The 19,491-nt window shown below is 44.3% G+C and overlaps 1 protein-coding gene across 4 annotated transcripts in view; it reads right to left on the reverse strand.

The window, feature by feature from the left end:
* Positions 1-19,491, reverse strand: part of LOC122788049 (proto-oncogene c-Rel-like) — a 2,508,512-nt gene that overhangs the window by 2,357,811 nt on the left and 131,210 nt on the right. The gene's annotated exons all lie outside the window — the stretch shown is intronic.

The raw sequence follows: 19,491 nt of genomic DNA on the forward strand, positions 1-19,491 counted from the left end.
CACCTGTGTCCCAAAGTCCCTTATCACACTTTTGGTGTTTAGTGTACTGCCATTTATGTGGTAATTCATTGGTACATGTTTTTTCCCAATGGGGATAACTATACATTTCTTGGCATTGAGCTTGAGCCCATGGTTATGGCACCAAGCATCTGTTTCTGTAAGGCCCTTTTGTAGAATATCCACATCATTTGGGGATTCAATAATGGCTCCCAGTTTGCAGTCATCTGCAAACTTTGTTAGCCAGAATCCCTTAGTGCTGGCCTGTACTTCAGAGAAGTAGATGCCAAACAAGAGCGGTTCCAGGACTGAACCCTGAAGTACTTCACTTGTCAGTTGTCTGGAGCTGAATTTTGAGTCGGCTACTTTTACAGTGTGGGTTCTGTCAGTAAGCCAGTTGGCAAACCATCAAGCGATGTAGGGATTAATGCCCAGCTTAGTAAGTTTATCTATGATTCTAGAGTGGGGGATGGTGTTGAAGACTTTGGCGAGGTCCAGATAGGCTGTGTGGACCGCCTTGCCCTCGTCCACGGCTCTGGAAACTGATTCGAAGAAGTCAATCAAGTTGAGGATACAAGATTGGCCCTTTACGAAACCAAACTGGGTGGGGTCCAGTGTTTGAAGGTTGCCAACGTCTTTGTTTATAAGTTCCATGATAATGCGTTCCATGGCTTTGCAGATCAGGCTCATCAGACTGATGGGACGATAGTTCCCGGGATCCAAGCTGGATCCCCACTTGTGGAGTGGGATAACTGTAGCTGTGCACCACTCACTGGGCATGAAGCCTGAGGTGAGGCTATGATTAAACATGACACTTTAGGTGAGGTGCCAGTTCTTTTTGTAGTTCATGTAGTACATAGCCCGGGATGTTGTCTGGTCCCACGGATGCTGTATTCTTAGCTTCTATCATTCCTTGGGAAAGCGTGTGATGAAGAACCAGTGGAAACAAAAAAATCTGATCTGGAGGATGAGGAATGACAGTCTTAGAAAGGAGGAATTTCATCCCACTACCATCTGTAACCTTGATGATCTTCAAAACCCATTTGTCTGAAACTATCTGTTGCCAAAGAGAAAAATGGAAAATCAGATTTTCTGGATGAAAAAAGGGGCCACAGTGGTGTGTCACAAGGCCTCTTAAATAATTATTCAGACTTGCTAGACTGTCCTTGGCTTGGGAGGTTCAAGGCTTCTTTTTGGAATTTCCTTGCCATTTCTCTTAAATTTGAAGTTCTGTACTTACCATAACTAGGCATCTGTGTTATCCATTTTCATTCTTCCTCACCACTGGGTCTCAGATCTGATCCTTGGATCCGTCTCAGCCGCATTCTACTAGACTTCTGATCCAAGCCTCATGCTCCTCCCTTTAACCATAATCCCCTAGTGCATACCCAAGCCCACATATTGCGTTTGCTGCCTTTCATGTTACCAGGACCCATCAAAAATGTCAAGAATCAGAGAACTTCATTAATTGAAGAGGCTCAAACTAAAAACTTGTGGGTTATTACGTTGTCCAGCAAAATTCTTCCAGGAACACTGGAAGGGGGATGGTCAGGTGGGAAGTTGAGGAAGAATGAAAACTGATTCCATAACTAGGCATCTGTGTTAAGTACATAACTTTAAAATCTGATGTTGTCCTTTTCGTTCTTCCTCACCACTGGGTCAGTCCCCAGCTACGCAACTCCTGTTTGCCCTTCAATCAAAGGATATGATAGAGCACTGGTGAACTGAAGGAGGCTCTGCTTCTGGATATAATGTCCAATTTATAATGGGTGTCAAAGGTATGTATTGTAGACCATGTAGCAGCTGCACAGATGTCTTCAACTGAAGACCTGGAAGAGAAAGCAGCTGAAGTTGAGATGGACCTGGTTGAATGGGCTCTAGGTGGGCAAGGCAAATTTAAACCTTTCTCCTGGTTGTTGTTGCATCTTTCGGCTTTTCCCGGTTAGGGGTCACCACAGCGGAACTCCGGTCTGCTAATGATTGGCAGTAGATTTTTACGTGCCGACTTGCCGGGCCTGATGCACAACCTTCAACGAAGGAACGCCCATTCACGCATGTCGCTACACAGAAGACGCTCTAACTGAGAACTGAACGGGGCAACGTCTTACTGTGAGTCAACAACGCTACCGCAGCACCACCACCGCAGTTTTATATCACAGAAATGCAGTCTGTAATCCAGTTAGCCAAAGCGATCTTAGAAACTGCTTGTCCCAAGTGATTAGCGGAGGATGACAGAAAAAGCTGATCAGATTTCCTATGTTTTGTTCTGTGAAGATAAAAACAAAACTGTCTGTGAACATCAAGACGGTGTAGCATATATTCACCTTTATTTGCGAAACTGGGAGTGAATACTGATAGTTGAATGGACTGGTTGAGATTAGATTCAGTTGCTACTTTGGGCATAAAAGAAGGACTGGTATTGTAGGGATACTCTGTCTTTGTGGAAAATTACATAAGGAGGTTTCGCTGACAATGCCTGCAACTCAAATTCTTTTCGCTGATGTAATCTCCACTAACGGAATAGTTTTCCCATGAGAGAAATCTTAAATCACAGGTACCCGTCAGTTCAAATGGTTTCTGCATCAATCCTTGGAGAACTATAGTGAGGTTCCAGGGTGGAGACTGTTCTTTGATGGGGGATCTGAGAAGGAAAACCTACTTTCATGTAAGCTTTACTCAGTTTATTGAAAAACATGGAAAAACGTTTGCTTCCTGCATGAAAACTGGATATTGCCACTAACGGTAACTTAATCGTAGAAAAACTAGCTCCCTGTTTGAAAAGATGACTAAGGAAGACCAATACGTCTGGAATAGAAGCTGAGATAGGATCAAAGTTTTCTTTGCCAGCCCGTACAACAAATCTTTTCCACTTACTTTTGTAAACCTTTTTAGTGGAGGATTTCTGAAATGCCAATATGATATGATGGACTGGGGAAGCAAGCCTGGACAGTTTGACAATCACTGGAATTGCAGAAACCAGGCGGTCAGTCTGAGAATGTGAAGACTGAGGTGCTGACATCCTGATGGGTGAGACAGGTGATCCTGATTGGGCTTCAGAATCCAAGAAGGATATCTGAGGTGAGATCATAAGAAGGGTAACCACACTTCATGAGGTCAAAAGGGAGCAATGAGGACGACTGAGCTCTTCAACCTTCTTGCTTTCTGGAGAAATTTTGGAATCAGAGGAAGAGGAGGATAAGCGTAAAGAATACCCGGGCGTAATCATGAACTAGAGCATCCCTTGGTGACTCCCCCTGAGGGGGGGGGGGTCAGTACAAAATACTTACTGCACTTGTTGTCAAGGGGACAGGCAAATAGGTCGTAGCAAGGCTGGACCCAACGGCTGAAAATCCTGTCCACTACTGATTGATTGATTGATGGACCACTTGTGAAGAATCATAATGGACCTGCTGAGATTGTCTGCCAATATGTTGGTTTTCCCCGATATGTGAGCTGTAACTAGAAAGTGGTGTGAAAATATCACCCATTCCCAGACCCTCATGGAGCACAACAGGCAAGAGCAAGTTCCTCCTTGCTCACCAATGTATCTTATCATTCACATGTTGCCCATAACAACTATCCCTACAGGGAGGTGATCCTAAAAGGCTTGCAACGACATTGATATGCAACTTAGTCTCTACAGTGGACCACGTGCCTTGGACCAACTTCCCCATGTAATGCCCCCCCCCCACCCTGTCTGGGAAGCATCTGTGATCACTGTGGCTGTGAGCGGGGGGGGGGGGGGCTGCCTAAATGTAGAGCTTGGCACTGAATCCACCAATGTACATGACATTTATAAATTGGAGTGAGTTTATCGGCATCCAGAGAAGTTGATAAAGGACTGACCATTGCACTGCCAGTGTCCGCTGGAGGATTCGCATGAAGAAAATGGCCAAGGGTACTAGAAATAATGGTGCTGACACAGATCCTAGTACCTATAATACCAGTCTCGCAGGAGGAAAAAGGTGAGTTAGCATGTCCTGTACTTGACTTCTTAAAGAAGCGATCCTGTGCATTAGAAGGTAAGCCACTATCCGTAGAGTATCCAATTGGGTTCTGATAAATTCTATGTTTTGCAATGGAGTTTTGATTTTGCAAAATTTGTACAGATCTCTAAGAAGCTGAAAACATGTAGCAGATAATTTGTGACTTGAAGGAGTTGATGTGTGGTTGGGGCAGTAAGGAGCCAACCATCGAGGCATGGAAACACCTGGAATTCCTTGAGTCTCAAGTGAGCTGCAACCACTGCCATGTACTTGGTGAGCACCCAGGAGGCTGTGGTGAGCCCAACAGGCAGTGCTCTGAATTGACAGTGAATGGCTCCCAGCCGGAAACTCAGAAATTCCCTGGAGTGCCTGTGAATCTTTATATGATAGTACACATCCTGGAAATCTATGGAGCATATCCAATCATCCTTGCACAGAAGCAGCAGGATGGACTATTCCATAAGCAATACCAATTCAGTCTGCTTAGATCCAGGACTGATCTGAGGTCCCCCATTTTCTTTGGCACTAAAAAGAAGCTTGAGTAAGTTCCAAATCCTGTTAGGTTGGGACCTTATGGGTGACTCTTCATAAGCAGCTTTTGGCCTTCCTGGGCTGCTAGCTCCCTCTGGGTGAAATATCGGGGAGTTTTTGCATGGTTTTGTAAGAAGAAGGGAAAAAGGAATGCAATATCCACTGGATATGATGTTTAACACCCATTTGTTTGTTGCAATATTTGTCCAGGCTTCTGGGTGCAAAGAAAAATGTCCCAACTACCTCCAGAGAAGGGTAGCCAGGCAGTGCATCAGTAGTACTAATAGGGTTTGTCGGGAAACAACTTCTTAAAACCCTGATTCTGCAGACCCCTTTGCCTCTAGTGCGACACCTGCAACTTGTTGGTGCCTGAAAAAGGTACGTTGAGGGATAGAAAACTTGATTCCAACAGCAAAAAGGGTCTTTCCATCCTGCTCACTGCAGGTAAATGTTTCTTTGACTGATGAACTAAATGGGAGGAACCATCAAAACAGGCATTAATAAAAGACATCTTAAAAGGCTCTGCAAAATCATAAAGCCTCTCCCAGGAATGATGCCGTATGGGTAAGCCTAACCCGGCTGCCTGAGAGGTGGCTTCTGCTGCACGGGAGATTTTAACCTCATCACTGAATTAGCTACTGATGAAAGGGTGGCCAGCTGCAGAGAAACTTTTTTACAACCTTCTGCCGACAAGGAGTCAGCGAAAGAACTTGAAAGTTCTTTAATCAAATCTCTCTGTAAAAGTGATGAACTGGGCCATAAAATTCAAAGACCTCTGAGTGAAAGTAGCTGAGGCATAAATGCACTTCCTGAATCTCTCCATCACTCTAGACTTGTTTGGAGAATGGGCAGTGAAGCTCTGCAGTGCTATCTCCTGCCACAACCATGGCATCCAGTGCAATTCCCTTACTTCAATATTGTCGGTCATCTAAAGGGTAACAGGATTTTATCTGGATACTTGGGAATTGGTTCAAAAGTGTCAGTCTCCTTCCAGGCCTGGCTGGAGACACGGTTGATAAGCTCATCCGCCTGGGGGGGGGTCACCCAGGATGCAGATGGGCCAGCCACAAAAGCCTCCAAGAACACAGTCTCCTTAGGTGAAGGATTATGGGAAGACCAACCACCTCTTTGCTTAAGGATTTCCATGATGTCCCCAAAGGAAACATCACAGGGTGGTGATCTGGAGGATCCTTCACCCTCCTCAAAACCTGTGTCCTCTGTGACAGACTCCATGGGAGAGTCTATGTGTCTCCGTTTACACATCCTTTTCTGAGAGACCTCCTCAGTGGGATGGTCTGGGGAGGTATCGGAAGAGGAGGGATGCCCCTGGGGGGAGCGTGAATGGAGACCTTCTGGAACTGGCTGACCCAACATGGCAGAAATGATGGGCTCCAAGCTCGAAGCAGATGATGGGTGCAGAGTAGAAGCCAAAATGCAAGAGGATGGCTACCTGGCTGTGGACAAAACCCTTTGTACGATCCAGAAAGCAGAGGAACCTGCAGAAACCCTCTCCCCCCTCCTCAGAGCCAAAGCAGTCAAGGAAGGGAAGCCATGGTTGTCCCCGGATCTGCGCCACCCAGAGAAAAGCGGTCCCGAGCTGTCTAGGGCTGAAGCAACCAGAGGAAGGGATGGCTCCAAAAAAAATAGGAGCTGAACCCTGCCCCTCAGACCCGGCGCAGACCTCTCGGATCAGAGACCTGCTCTGATCTGAAGATAAGGGAGCCAAGCTGGTCAGTCACTGTCAGATCTGAAGGAAAACATTTCTTCAGATCTGATGACGTACCTCATGGGGATCTAGAATCCTTGGGCACTGAAGAGGAGGGTTGGATTGGAGAAGGAGATAGATGCTTTCTGGTAGATGAGCTCATGGATCTGGAAGGGGATGGAGCTGGAATAAACCCCATCTGAAATTGAGCTCAAAGAAATTTCCCCATCATTCTATCCATATCTAATTCAGAAAAGCTCCTGGAAGACCTGGACAAAACAGAGGAAGGTGGTCTGGAAGATTTCATAGGAATAACAATGACTTTTTCTGGCAGGGTCGGGGACACTGCCTGAATGACGGCATCTGGAGAACAACCTCTAACTATCGGATCCAAAGGAGGTGAAACTTGGATAGGAGAACTGGTAGACGGTGACAAATGTCATCGGATCACAGAGTAGAGTGGATCCAAGAGTGGCCAAGCAGGTGTTGGATCAGATGCAGTAGGATCTGAACCTTTGTTTCATTTGGCTGACAGCTCTGAGGAAGGAGGAGACTTGTGATGCCTCTTTTTAGGCTCCGGGGTTGTCTGTATAGATGGGGTTTGAGCCCCAGCAGGTAACAGACCTTTCAAAATCAATTTATTCCTCTGATCAGAGAGAGCTCTCGAACTGACGGTAGTGCAGATCACACAAGGCATGTCCAAATGGCCAGCACCAAAGCAGTGCACGTACTTCTTGTGCGGATCCGAATTGGGAATCTTGTGCCCAAAATAAGTGCACTCTTTGAACCCAGTAGGTTTGTCGGGTTTGTCAGACATAGCAAGCAACAACAGTGTCACACACACAAAAATTTACTCTCACTAACAAAAAACACAAGTTTACCATCAAATGTTCAAAATGCATTTGAGCGAGTGTTCGGAATGCCGAACTTGTATGTTGTAATTTAAAACATTTTCCTTCCTAATGTTGAACATGCTAAAATTGGTGTTTGACATTCGATATTTCCTTGAGTTGTGTGTGAAAACCCATTTGCCATTTGAGACGTAGAACAGGAAGAGAGTTTCAGCATAGCCAGCATTGGGCATAGGCCAACTAGGCAGCTGCCTAGGGCGCCACTCTAGCAAGGGCGCTTTTCCAGTATTTATTTATTTTCTTGTAGTAAAGAAGTGGTTTCTTTAAAATTTGCTGATTGAATACAGAACAAAACTGAAAAGTAGGACAAGCATGGCAGAAAAAAGTAACCTGGATGATGTAGGTAGGCCAGGATGGGGGCACCAGGTGATGTTGGAGGGCGGAGTGCTGTGGAGCCCTTTTGCCTAGGGCACCAGTTAACCTAAGTCCAGTCCTGAGTTTCAGCACTGTAAATTCGGTAAAAAAAAATAGCGACATTACAATACTTTCAAACTAGCCTTTTACATAAGTGGCAATCAAACGGATGCATTTCAAACATTTGATAGTAAACCAGAAATACACACCCTGAGGCAGACAGCCAAACCATAACTTAACTCTAGTACCTGTCGCCAGGGAGAAACTTAGTTTTAACTGTATTCATATTTAGTTATCAAGTCTTAAACAACTTTAAATTTTAAACTCTAAACTTTAAACCTTAACTCGAAGCCTTAACTTTAACCTCTAAACTGCATCTAAGAGCTACTCTGCACTTAAAAACACACACTATAAATAACCAACACAAAGTTTAGAAGCTAGTCCCAAAGGGAGGAGCTATACTAACTACAATTTGAAATAAAGAAAAAATATTACCAAAGGTAAAAACAACTATTAAAGTATATCACCACAGGAGCCGGATTTCCCGTCTGTCTTTGATGGTGGCAAACAAGATCTGAGGGCTTGGGGATGCACTAGGGAAATATGGGTAAAGGGAGGAGCATGAGGCTTGGATCAGAAGTCTAGTAGAATGCGGCTGAGTCAGATCCAAGGATCAGATCCAAGACCCAGTGGTGAGGAAGAATGAAAAGGAAAACATCAGCTCGTATGTTTACCTGTATTTTGTTGAGACTGTTTATTCTACTTTTTGCCAAAACTGGATCAGTAGTTAAAGAATTCCTAAGAAAATTTGAAAAAGGAGGGCTGAACAATCTTATGACTCCCTGGATCAGCCTGCCCCTTTCAACACACTTTTTGATCACCTCTACAGTAGGTGGGCCAAAACCCAAATCTCTACCCGAAGGGGAATTTAAAATCTCTTTTTAACATCATCTAGGAGGTTCGGAGAATGCAGCCATGCAAACCTCCACAAAACAGTACCAGTGGCCATAGCTCTGGAAGAAGTATTAACAGAGTTGTATACACAATGTAAACAATGAGTAGCCATCTGTTCAATACAAGAAAGTAATATAGATTTTTCCTCACAAGAAGAAACTGCAGATTAAACATTCCTCATACTTTCAAAATTAGTCAAAAAAAGAAGTTATGTACTCACCATAACGTTACATCTGAGTAGTTATACTTCATTTTCTGCAACCTGTGGGGTATTCGGATCCATATCAGATCCAAGCTGGCAACTTTTTCCAAGCATCTGCTCCAAGCTTCTCCCCTTACCCATAATCCCTCACATCCCCTACCTTCCCTCAGATCGAGTTTGCCGCTATCCAAACTATCAGCAACTCAATAACATCACTAACCTAGAACAGGTTTGGGGGAAAGAGGGCGGGACGGTTGCAGAAAATGAATTCTAACTACTCAGATGGAACGTTATGGTGAGTACATAGCTTCTTTATCTGAAGTAGTTAACTTCATTTATCTGCAACCTGTGGGACAGAGTCCCCAGCTACTAAAACTCCTGGGAGGCCCTCATGGAAGGATATTCCTGAGCACCGCAGAGCCAAAGGATACTCTCCCTCTAGAGATCAAATCCAACTTATAATGAGAAATGAATGTATGTGACCTTGCCCAGGTTGCTGCTGCACAGATATCATCCAGTGAAACCCTAGACCAAAAAGCAGCAGAAGTTGCCATAGATCTGGTAGAATGAGCTTTAACAGGACCAGGCAGGGACAGACCTTTGTCCTTATAGACTTGCAGTATACATTGTGTAATCCATCTAGCTAAGGAGACCTTGGATATGGCTTTGCCCAAAAAGGGTCTAGAAAAGGACACAAATAACTGGACAGACTTACAAAAGGGTTTAGTTCTATGTAAATAGAAATGAAGCTGTCTATAAACATCTAGCAAATGCAGTTTATATTCACCCTTGTTCTGAAAATTTGGAAAGAAAACAGGCAGGTTAATCATCTGATTAATATTTGATTCAGAGGCAACTTTCAGTAAGAAGGAAGGGTTCGTGCGGAGTGAGTCCCTGCCTTTAAGAAAGATCAAGTAAGGGGGCATGGCAGACAAAGCTTGAATCTCAGAAACTCTCCTGGCCGAAGTAATGGCTACTAGGAAAGCTGTCTTCCAGGATAATAATTTCAAATCTACTGATGCTGCAGGTTCAAAGGGGGAAGCAACTAACGCCTGCAGAACTAGGGTAAGGTCCCAAGGAGGGAGTGAGTCCTTAACTGGAGGGCATAAAAGAAAGGTGCCTTTCATAAAAGCTTTACACAGTCTCAAAGAGGCCAGAGCATTCATATTTTCGCTGACATGAAAATTAGAGATGGCCGCCAGTTGCACTTTTACCGTGCAAAAGCTAGCCCCTTGTTGAAAAATACTGGCCAAAAACTTCAACACTGCAGGAACCGGGCCTGTAAAGGGATCTAGGTTCCTCTGAGAAGCCCAAATAGAGAAGCGTTTCCATTTGCTGCGATAAATCTTCCTAGTGGAAGCTTTATGGGTTGCCGCCAGAATAGTCTTTACTGAAGATGACAGACCGAGAGTCCTAGCAATCAGGGGAACTGGAGCAACTAAGCCATCAGCTTGATGCTGTCCAAGTCGGGCGGACAGATGCCTGAGGGATGAGAGATGAGATCCGGGCAAGGATCCAGAATTCAAGGAGGAGTTAGAACATGAGACCAGAGGAAGGGGAACCACACCTGACGAGGCCAGAACGGGGCAATGAGGATCACTTTGCACCCCAGTCTGCAAGCTTTCTGAAGAAACTTCAGAATGAGAGGTAATGGGGGGTAAGCATACAGTAACCCGGGAGGCCAAGCATGGACGAGAGCGTCTCTGGGGGAGTCCCCTGGTGAGGGGATCAGAGTGAAGAACTCGCTGCACTTTGCATTGGAAGGAGATGCAGAGATCACAGCAAGGCTGACCCCACGCAAGGAAGATCTCCTCCGCTATCGATTGTTTCAGAGACCACTCGTATGGCTTTAGAATAGCCCAACTCAATCTGTCCGCTAAAATGTTGGAGCATCCCGGGATGTGCGTTGCAATAAGAAACCAAATGGTGGAGATCGCCAACTTCCAAACTCTCATAGCCTCACGACAGAGAGGGTAAGATCTGGTCCCCCCCTGTTTGCTGATGTACCAGATAACAGACATGTTTGTCTGACTGAACTGCAATCATCCCTGTGGGAAGAACAGCGTGAAAGGCTTGCAACGCTAAAAGCACTGCCCTCATCTCCAGAACTCTGATATGCAATCTGGTCTCGGTCTGGGACCACGTGCCTTGAACCATCCTTCCCAAATAGTGCCCCCCCACCCGAGCTGGGAGGCGTCCGTGGTCACTGTGTCTTGGGCTGTGAGTGCTATGAAGGTCGCCCTTCCAAGATTTCTGGCGATTGGAGCCACCAGAGAAGAGACATCTTGCAGGTTCTGCTGATTCGAATTGGATAGTCCATGGGGAGGTCTAGCCAAGACCACTGTACTGCAAGGGTCCACTGAAGCACCCTCATGTGAAGGCACGCACAGGGAAGGATTGAGATTGCTGCGGCCATGGGGCCTAGGGCTCAAAGAACATTGCTCGCCATTGGCAGCCTGGGGCCAAGGATCGTTGATACATGGGCCCATAGGCTCTGGACCCTGTCTTGAGTTAGAAAGACTTTCAATTGTAAAGTGTCCAGCCGTTCCCCTATAAATTCCAAGGTCTGTACCGGATTCAAGAGGGACTTGGAGACATTGATGGTAATCCCTAGGTTGACTGCTAAATGCAGGAAGAAGTCTCTGGCCATGCAAAGAAGACACTTGGTGGCAGCAGTGAGGAGCAAATCGTCTAGGTAAGGAAACACCTGAATTTGCTGAAGCCTCAGGTGAGCCGCTACGACTGCCATAACCTTGGTGAACACCCTGGGGGCTGTGGTGAGACCGAAGTGTAGGGCTCTGAACTGGAAATGATTGGCTCCCAGCCATAAGCGAAGGAATCTCCTACAGCTTCTGTGAATTTTGATATGGTAGTAAGTGCCCTGGAGGACTATCGAGCACACCCAGTCGCATTCTCGGAGGTAAGGTAGAATGGACTGCAGGGTGACCATCCGGAATTTCTGCTTGGCTACAGTCCGGTTCAGGGTTGACATGTCCAATATGGACCTGAGGTCCCCTGTCTTCTTTGGCACTAAAAAGAACCTGGAGTAAACACCTGATCCGGATTGATCTGGGGGGGACCCGTTTGATGGCTTGTTTGCGAAGCAGCTTTGAAATCTCTTGCGCTGCCGCCTCCCTTTGAGCGGGTGGAACAACCGGGAGGTGCTTTGGTTGAATGGGAGGGGCAACGAATGGGATGGAGTAGCCTCTGGATATTATTTGTAGCACCCAACGGTCCACCATAATGGACTCCCAAGCCATTAGGTGCAATGATAATCTTCCCCCGACTGTCTCCAGAGTAGGAGAGTCGGGCAACCCCTCAGGGCTGCTGTGTGGGTCTGTCCGAGAAGGTCTCCCTAGACCCAAAGTTCCACAGCCCTCCTCTGCCTCTGGGGCGGCATCTGTTTTGTCCCCCTTTGCCTATAGGGGACAAGTTGTCCTGACAGACCCAGGAAAACTGAGATTTTTCGGAACCACATCTTCTTTTGCCCTCTCGGATTCCTAGAAAAGGATCTTTGAGGGCTAGAGAAGCAGACTCCGACGGCAGACAGAGTCTTCCCGTCCTTCTCGCTCTGGACCAGACTGTCACGTACTGTCTTCCCGAACAGGGAAGAACCATCGAAGGGAGCATTTGTGAATGACGCCTTGAAGGGGTCCGCAAATTGACACAGTCTGAGCCAAGCGTGTTGCCTCATAGCTACACCGGTCCCAGCCCGCCCTAGCCACTCATTCCATGGCATGGGAAAGAAGACGCATGGACATGTTCGATACAGATTTGAGAGTCGACATTTTTGCAGAGAATAATCGCTTGTCCTCTGATGACAAAGACTCTGGGGTCGACACAGCGAACTCTGTGACTAAATCTCGCTGAAGTCGTATGACGTGTGCCAAATAATTCAGTGCTCGAATAGAAAACATCTCTGAAGTAAAAACTCGCTTCCAAGTCTCCTTGTCCGGAGGGTATACAGAGGAACTTTCCTGTGCCAGTTCCCTCTTGGTGGCAGCTGCAACCACCACAGCATCCACCGGGGATCCCTTGTACCAGGCCTGTCTGACTGAGGGAAGAGAGAGGATCCTGTCTGGGCATTTAGGTATTGGCTACTTGGTGTCAGGCTCCTTCCATGCTCATGTGGTAATAAGATCCACTAAGGGATCTGCAGGAGGGGACACCCAGGATGTAGATGGGCCCATGCCAAAGGCCTTCAGGAATACTGACTCATCCGTAGAGGGTTTTGGGGCTGACCAACCTCCCCTCTGGCAGAGGATCTCCATGATGTCTCCAAAGGAGACATCCTCAGGAGGTGACCTGGGGGAACCCTCACCTTTATCTATGTCAGTATCTTCTGTGAGAGACTTGGGGGGAGCCCATGTGCCTCCTTTTACACAAGTACTTACGGGGACCCTCTTCAGTGGGACTCTGTGAAGAGGGCTCGTGAGTCATGGGGGGTTCCACGATGGGATCCACCTGGGGGTCTTCTAGCATGGGCTGTCCATGGGACAAGCTGAAGGGAGTTGTGACCAAATCCATGGGAGCCTGGGTGGAGTCCAAGGAAATAGGCTGGGGTCTCGATCTTTGGTTAAGAACCCTGTCCACCACGTCGAACGCCGATGGAGAGTGCACGTCCTTAGCAACCAACAAGGAGGAAGCTCTCCCCGGCTCCGTCATGAGGATGGGGGCTGAGGCCGAGGTAGCCAGGGTTCTGAAGGAACAGCTTGGAGCTGACGATACCTCCATTCCCTCGGATCTGACTCCCCATTCTGGGCCCCGAGAGTTGCTCAGATCCAAGCAGGTCTGATCCGAGGAACTCAAGGTAATCGCTGGCGTCAAGGTTGGAGGAACCATTGGCGCCGTACCCCCCAGCTCCTTGGATCCATAAACCCTGAAACCGCAGGTCAGATCGGGGAAGGAGAAATTGGATGGAAGAAGGGCATGGAGGTCCCCTCTCTGGCTGGAGAAGGGCCTGGCAAGACTCCCATTTGGATTTGGGTCCGAATGAACCTCCTCATCATCCTCTCCATATCGAACTCCGACAGACTCCAAGTCGAGCGTGATGAGGCGACTGACTCGGATCTGGCTGGTCGGTGCGACAAACTCGATGAAGGCCTCGGGTCCAAGGGCTCCGCCGGCTCCAAGGAGAACCTCGGGGAGTGGAACAGACGAAAGGTAGTCCTAGTCACTTTGGAAGGTGGGCTAGGGAAGGGCTCCCACTCTGGAGAACGCTTGGGGTGACTATCCCCTCTCTTGTCCTTGTCTTTCTTCTCTTTTCCTTTAGTCCCCACTTCAACAGGCTTAGTGGGAGGTTGAGTCCCAGCCTGAGGGGAAGGGGGGGGATTGATCAGCTACTGGAAGAGCCGAGGTCGAGGTTGCCGTGTCCAAGGCAGAAACTGGTAGAAGGCCCTTAGCTACCAGCTTTGCCTTCCTTTCTTTTAGGGCCCTAGGGCTGAACTCTGCACACACACTACATGGCAAAGAAAGATGGGGAACACCCAGACAAATAACACAGAGAGTGTGGCCATTAACCAGTGAAAGCTTGTGGCCACACTCTGTGCATTTTTTAAAAGTAGGTTTTGGCTGCTCAGCCATACTAAAAAATCCACTCAGCCAAAACTTAAGCCAAAACTACCACACACACAGTAAGGTCGGGTAGGCCTACTATACTACCGTTAAGTTTTTTATATATATATATATATATATATATATATATATATATATATATATATATATATATATATGTATATACAAAAAACTGACGAAAAGCGAAAAGGAGGAAAGGGTTAAACTAACGAACACACACACTCACTAAAAGTACAATAAAACTATTACTTACTATACCCAACTTGGAGCTAAAGAGATCATGATGCTTATGAATGAAGCGGCAAATGAGATGTGAGGGATTATGGGTAAGGGGAGGAGCTTGGAGCACACGCTTGGAAAAAGTTGCCGGCTTGGATCCGTATGGATCCGAATACTCCACAGGTTGCAGATAACTAACTACTACAGATGAAACTTTAATATAAGAGCTTGACCATTCAGAATTCTGCAAATCAAAACAGAAGAATACACTTTTTCTGATAAGGATGGGAAAATGATTGACAGTTAAGTATGGGAAAACAGTAGGATTTGAATTGTGTTTAGAAGCAGTGGGATCAACTAAAGCTATAGTCTGAGAATAGTATATACAAATGTAAAAAACTAAGGAACTTTATAATTCCTATCTGCCTTTTTAAGGGTAGCTGACTATCGGGAAAATTGCAGGCAGTACCACACACACAGCCTCTAAAGCTAACAGAACAGAAGAAATGGGTGTAGGTTCTGGAAATTCCTTTTGTAACAACTCGTAGTATTTTCTGAGGCAGAGAGAAACCTCAGTATTCTCCCACTGAAAACACTGGCACATTCTAGCAATAGTCTCATAGAAAGAGAACCCCCCCACAGTAAGCTATCCTGAGTCTGAATCGGTAATCAGAGAAGAAAACCCCATATCTGTCCCTTCATCTTCCTGAATCTCTTCAGAAAAAGATGCATCCTTCTTTTACCAGACACTAGTTTACAAAAAGGATCAATAGCCTGAATTAAACCTTGAGCCAGGCCAATCAAACCACTCCTGCCTAATAAATTTTGAGGAGGAGCAGACACATGCTTAGTTTTCTTTTGACAGGAAAATGGGGCCAACAGTGTTATTAACGGCAGCAACAGCAGCTTCCCCAGGGATGGGCAAGGCATTCTGACAAAAGGGAAGCCTTTCCTGTTACCACTCCTAGGACCGAAAAGATTCTCCCTTGCACAATGAAGAGACCCCAATAGCCGCAGAGGATGTGGCTAACCCCCGGTCCATTGAAACTAATGATTACTTTTTTGTGAAACTGCTAATTTAACAGTTTGGCAATTACATAACTAATTTACAAGTATTTGCCTATGCAAATCCAGCATAATTACAGCTGGAACCCCAAGTGATATAAGTGCCTCCTGCCCCCCCCACTACCACCATCATGAATATTCATGCCATAAACATGGCTCGTTACATTTTGTCTTCTGTTTTTGGAAGCAATCTTTAAAACTTTATATTTTTTCAAAAGTAAAAAAGACAATTTGCACACAAAAAAATTGCTCGCATACTTTTTGTTTGAAAAGAAAAGCTAGTTTCACACCTTTAAAAAAGTAAAATAAAGACAATTTCTCCACAGAAAAAATGGATTTCAGTTACTTTACACAACTTTTAGACCGACGGGAAAAAAGTGGTCTGCCATTTAAAAGTACGATACAGTCCTCTGACAGTCCATTAAAACACAAAACTCATAGTTTTAAAGTAACTCTGCTGAAGAGGAAAGTGATAAAACACAAACAATATTTAGAAAATGGAAGGCTATCCCCAAAGGGAACTCATCTGCTCAGCAAAGGAACAGCACCGAGCTGACCATCGATCCGCAAAAGTCTTACAAGAGTGTGTTCTTCAGTGGTTTAGTTAACTGATCCCAAGCTGCCTGACAGTTTGGGTGCATAGAAAGTGCTCTGAAGCTTTGGAATCTGGCCAGCTGTTATGTCCTTAGGAGGATATAACTCATACAGCTAAGGCTAGTGCAGCAGTGATCCATATGATGAACATATGTTAATTTCTAATCTTACCTGTAGCTTCTTTTCTGTCACAGTTTCACAAGTAAATTAGACAAAGTATTTATGGATAACAACTATATACTAATCAAAGTATCTCTAAAAATGCACCTAGTTGTTGTTGTCTTTCGGCTTTTCCTGGTTAGGGGTCGCCACAGCGGAACTCCGGTCTGCTAATGATTAGCAGTAGATTTTCACGAACGCTGAGGTGCCAGCTCGACGTTCAACCTTCAAAGAAGGCACGCCTATTTACACATGTCTTTCGAATGCCCAGCCAACCGCGGGGAGGACATGCGGACTCCACACAGAAGGCACTCCCGTACTCCAGCCGAGAATTGAATGGGAGAACCTCTTGCTGTGAGGCAACAACGCTATAAAATTTGAAATGAATACTGGATACTCACCCAAACATCTTTGCAAAGTATCTTTCATTCAATCTTATGTGAACTGTCATAGTTCATAAAGCACTATAAATTATTATTTAAACTTATGCCATGCCCCTCTATCTATCACCACTGTTCATTTTGCATGTGTTTCCAGATGCTTAGGTTATTTTGAATGGATGCATACCATTCAAAGCGAAGTAAAGGCTTATGGGCCAAGATAAGAAAAAGAATCATTTTATAAATGACAGCACAACTGTGAATCCTTACAGCCTGAAAAGGGGTTCAGGCACCTAGGCAGCGAGACATTTCCCTGCGATACATTTTGGCTGGGGACACATGGCGGAAGTGACATTCAGCTGCAGAGAAATATGGCTGTTTGTTTTCCCCCTGTGAATTTGGTTATTGAAGTTGTAGGTATGACAACACATTCTTCTCTTTGCCCACAGGGAATTTGCAACTTACATGTTTTCTGTCTTTTTGTAACAACTGCCATTCAGTCCAACATTAAATAAATTGCTCAATCCCTACCTTCCCTTAAAACTCGCACCTCATCCTGAACATTATTCTGCATGTATCATTACCACAAACTGCATTTATTTCTATGCAGTTTGTTCCTTCCCTTTTCTAAAGATCCCTCTTCCACTTCCTTTATCTCTTTTACAATATTCAGTATTCAAATGCAGCAGGTTTAAATTTTAATTTCTTTTTCCAGGTACTTGCTTTTTTTTTTAGCAGCCAAGAGAATTAAACTTAAATGCCTTACTATGTCTAGTCAATTCAGTTCCTGTATGCAAACTCAAAATAATAATTTCCTTAATCATAGCCATTCCCTCCCCCAATATTTCTGACAAGAGTACTCTATAGGGAATTTTTAAAATCTTCCAATTCACTATATTTCCAGTTACCTTTTTTTCCTATCCTATCATGCCTGCAACACTTACTATCTACTTGAGGAAAAATTCTTTGGGGTCTTCTTGGGGTATAAAAATACCTATGCACATACTTCCAAGCAACAATCCTAAACTTTCTGGACTTTGTTGCATTCTTGGAAGCCATACATACATCCTCACATTGTTCTCTTGTACATTGCTTTTCCAGTTTCTCTTCACAATCTTTTCTAACCTCCCCTGATTGATTCTTAGTTATCATGCAATATTTTATATGCCCTATTAATTGTCCCTTTTTTAACAGCAACTTCTGTTCTGGATTTGATTAAAAAGTACCACAGCAAGTCTTTAATGTAGGACTACCCCATCCATTTCTCTTTGTCTTCTCTTGGCGAGATTCTAAGGGAGATTAAAGAATGCAACAGAGTGATCCAAGAATATGTCAAAGAATTATGCCAGACTGAAAGAGATCAAAATCTGACAAAACATTCTTATAAGAAACTCAGTTTTCCAAAAAAAAAAAAAAAAAACAGTAGGTTATTAACCAGTACTTAATACCAAAACAAATCCAAAAAAGAAAAAAGCACTGGAAAACTCAAGATCTTTTATTAAAAATCGCAAGTTAAAACTTCACATGAAAGAACTTTCACCAACAAGGCTTCTTCAGGCGAATACATCTTAACAGTTGCAGTCATCATTTAAATAGTTAATAAAATCACATGACATAGTTTCAAACTTTTTGATGTAATTCTCTTAAGTAAGGTTTTAAAGTGAAACTGTCATTTAATCCCGGTGGTATATGGGACTTCATTCGCAAAATCCATTTAATTTCCTCATTTTCTGTTAACAACTTCACATCACCTCCCCTCAAAGGTTTATAAATCAGCTTTAAAATCACAAATTTGAATAAATGATCACCCTTTTCCAAAATGTGCTTACTTAATGCATTTCTTGACAACTTACATTTAATGGCACTGATATGACCAGCTATACATTCTTTAAACTTCCTATTAGTCATGCCCACATAGTAACAATCACACTGTTCACACTTAGCCTTATAGACCAAGTTACTAGTATTGCAATTTCCATAAGCTTGAAGTATAAATTCACTTATGGTCACAGGGTGTCTTGCTGATTTATCAGTGTATAAATGTTTACAATAGACACAATTATTACATCTGTAAGTACCACGCTTATGTCTAAAACCAGTAAAAAAAAACTTTTGGGTTGCTCCTTGTAACATAGTGGCTGTTTTAACGTACAGTTTTGTTTATAACCAAATGCAGGGCCTTCTGTAACAATTTCTTGTAGGCCTTGAACATCCCTTAGAATTTCCCAGTGTTTCACTATTATATTTTTAACCGCTGAGGTATTCCTGTTATAAGTACGCATACATCTAGTCCTATTTTTTTCTAATTTGTGTCCTTTCATTTCCTTGATGCCCATCGCTAAAATATGGAGTTATATTGTGCTTTAAATATTGTTGTTTAACCTTATCGTGTGCTTTAGCCACTGTTCTCCCTGAATAACCCCTTTCAATAATGATCATTTACCATATCATGTTGTGTATTTAACCTCACACCTCTCTGCATCTGATTCAAGACTATATTTTCAAACATTAAGGGGGGTGCATACTATGGTGTAAATAGTTATTTTGCTTCACTTCCTTCTTGTACATTTCAGTATGTACTTCACCACTTTCCTTTCTTATTAATATAACATTGAAAAAGGCAATGCGTTCCAATGAATATTCATGTTTAAATTTCAAAAAGGAAGTACTTTCATTCGCATATGCCAAAAACTTTTGAAAAGGTTCCTCATTTCCTTCTCATAAGGTCGTCCACAAAACATTTGTAAAACACAATATGCTACCTATACATACTGGATGTAGACAATAAATACCTTTCCTCCCATACATACATAACTATGTTCGCATAGGTGTTAGCTACACTTGTTCCCATCGCTACACC

The sequence above is a fragment of the Protopterus annectens genome, chromosome 1.part2 (genome assembly GCF_019279795.1).
Source record: "Protopterus annectens isolate FY-2018-M chromosome 1.part2, PAN1.0, whole genome shotgun sequence".
Lineage (NCBI taxonomy): Eukaryota > Metazoa > Chordata > Ceratodontiformes > Protopteridae > Protopterus > Protopterus annectens.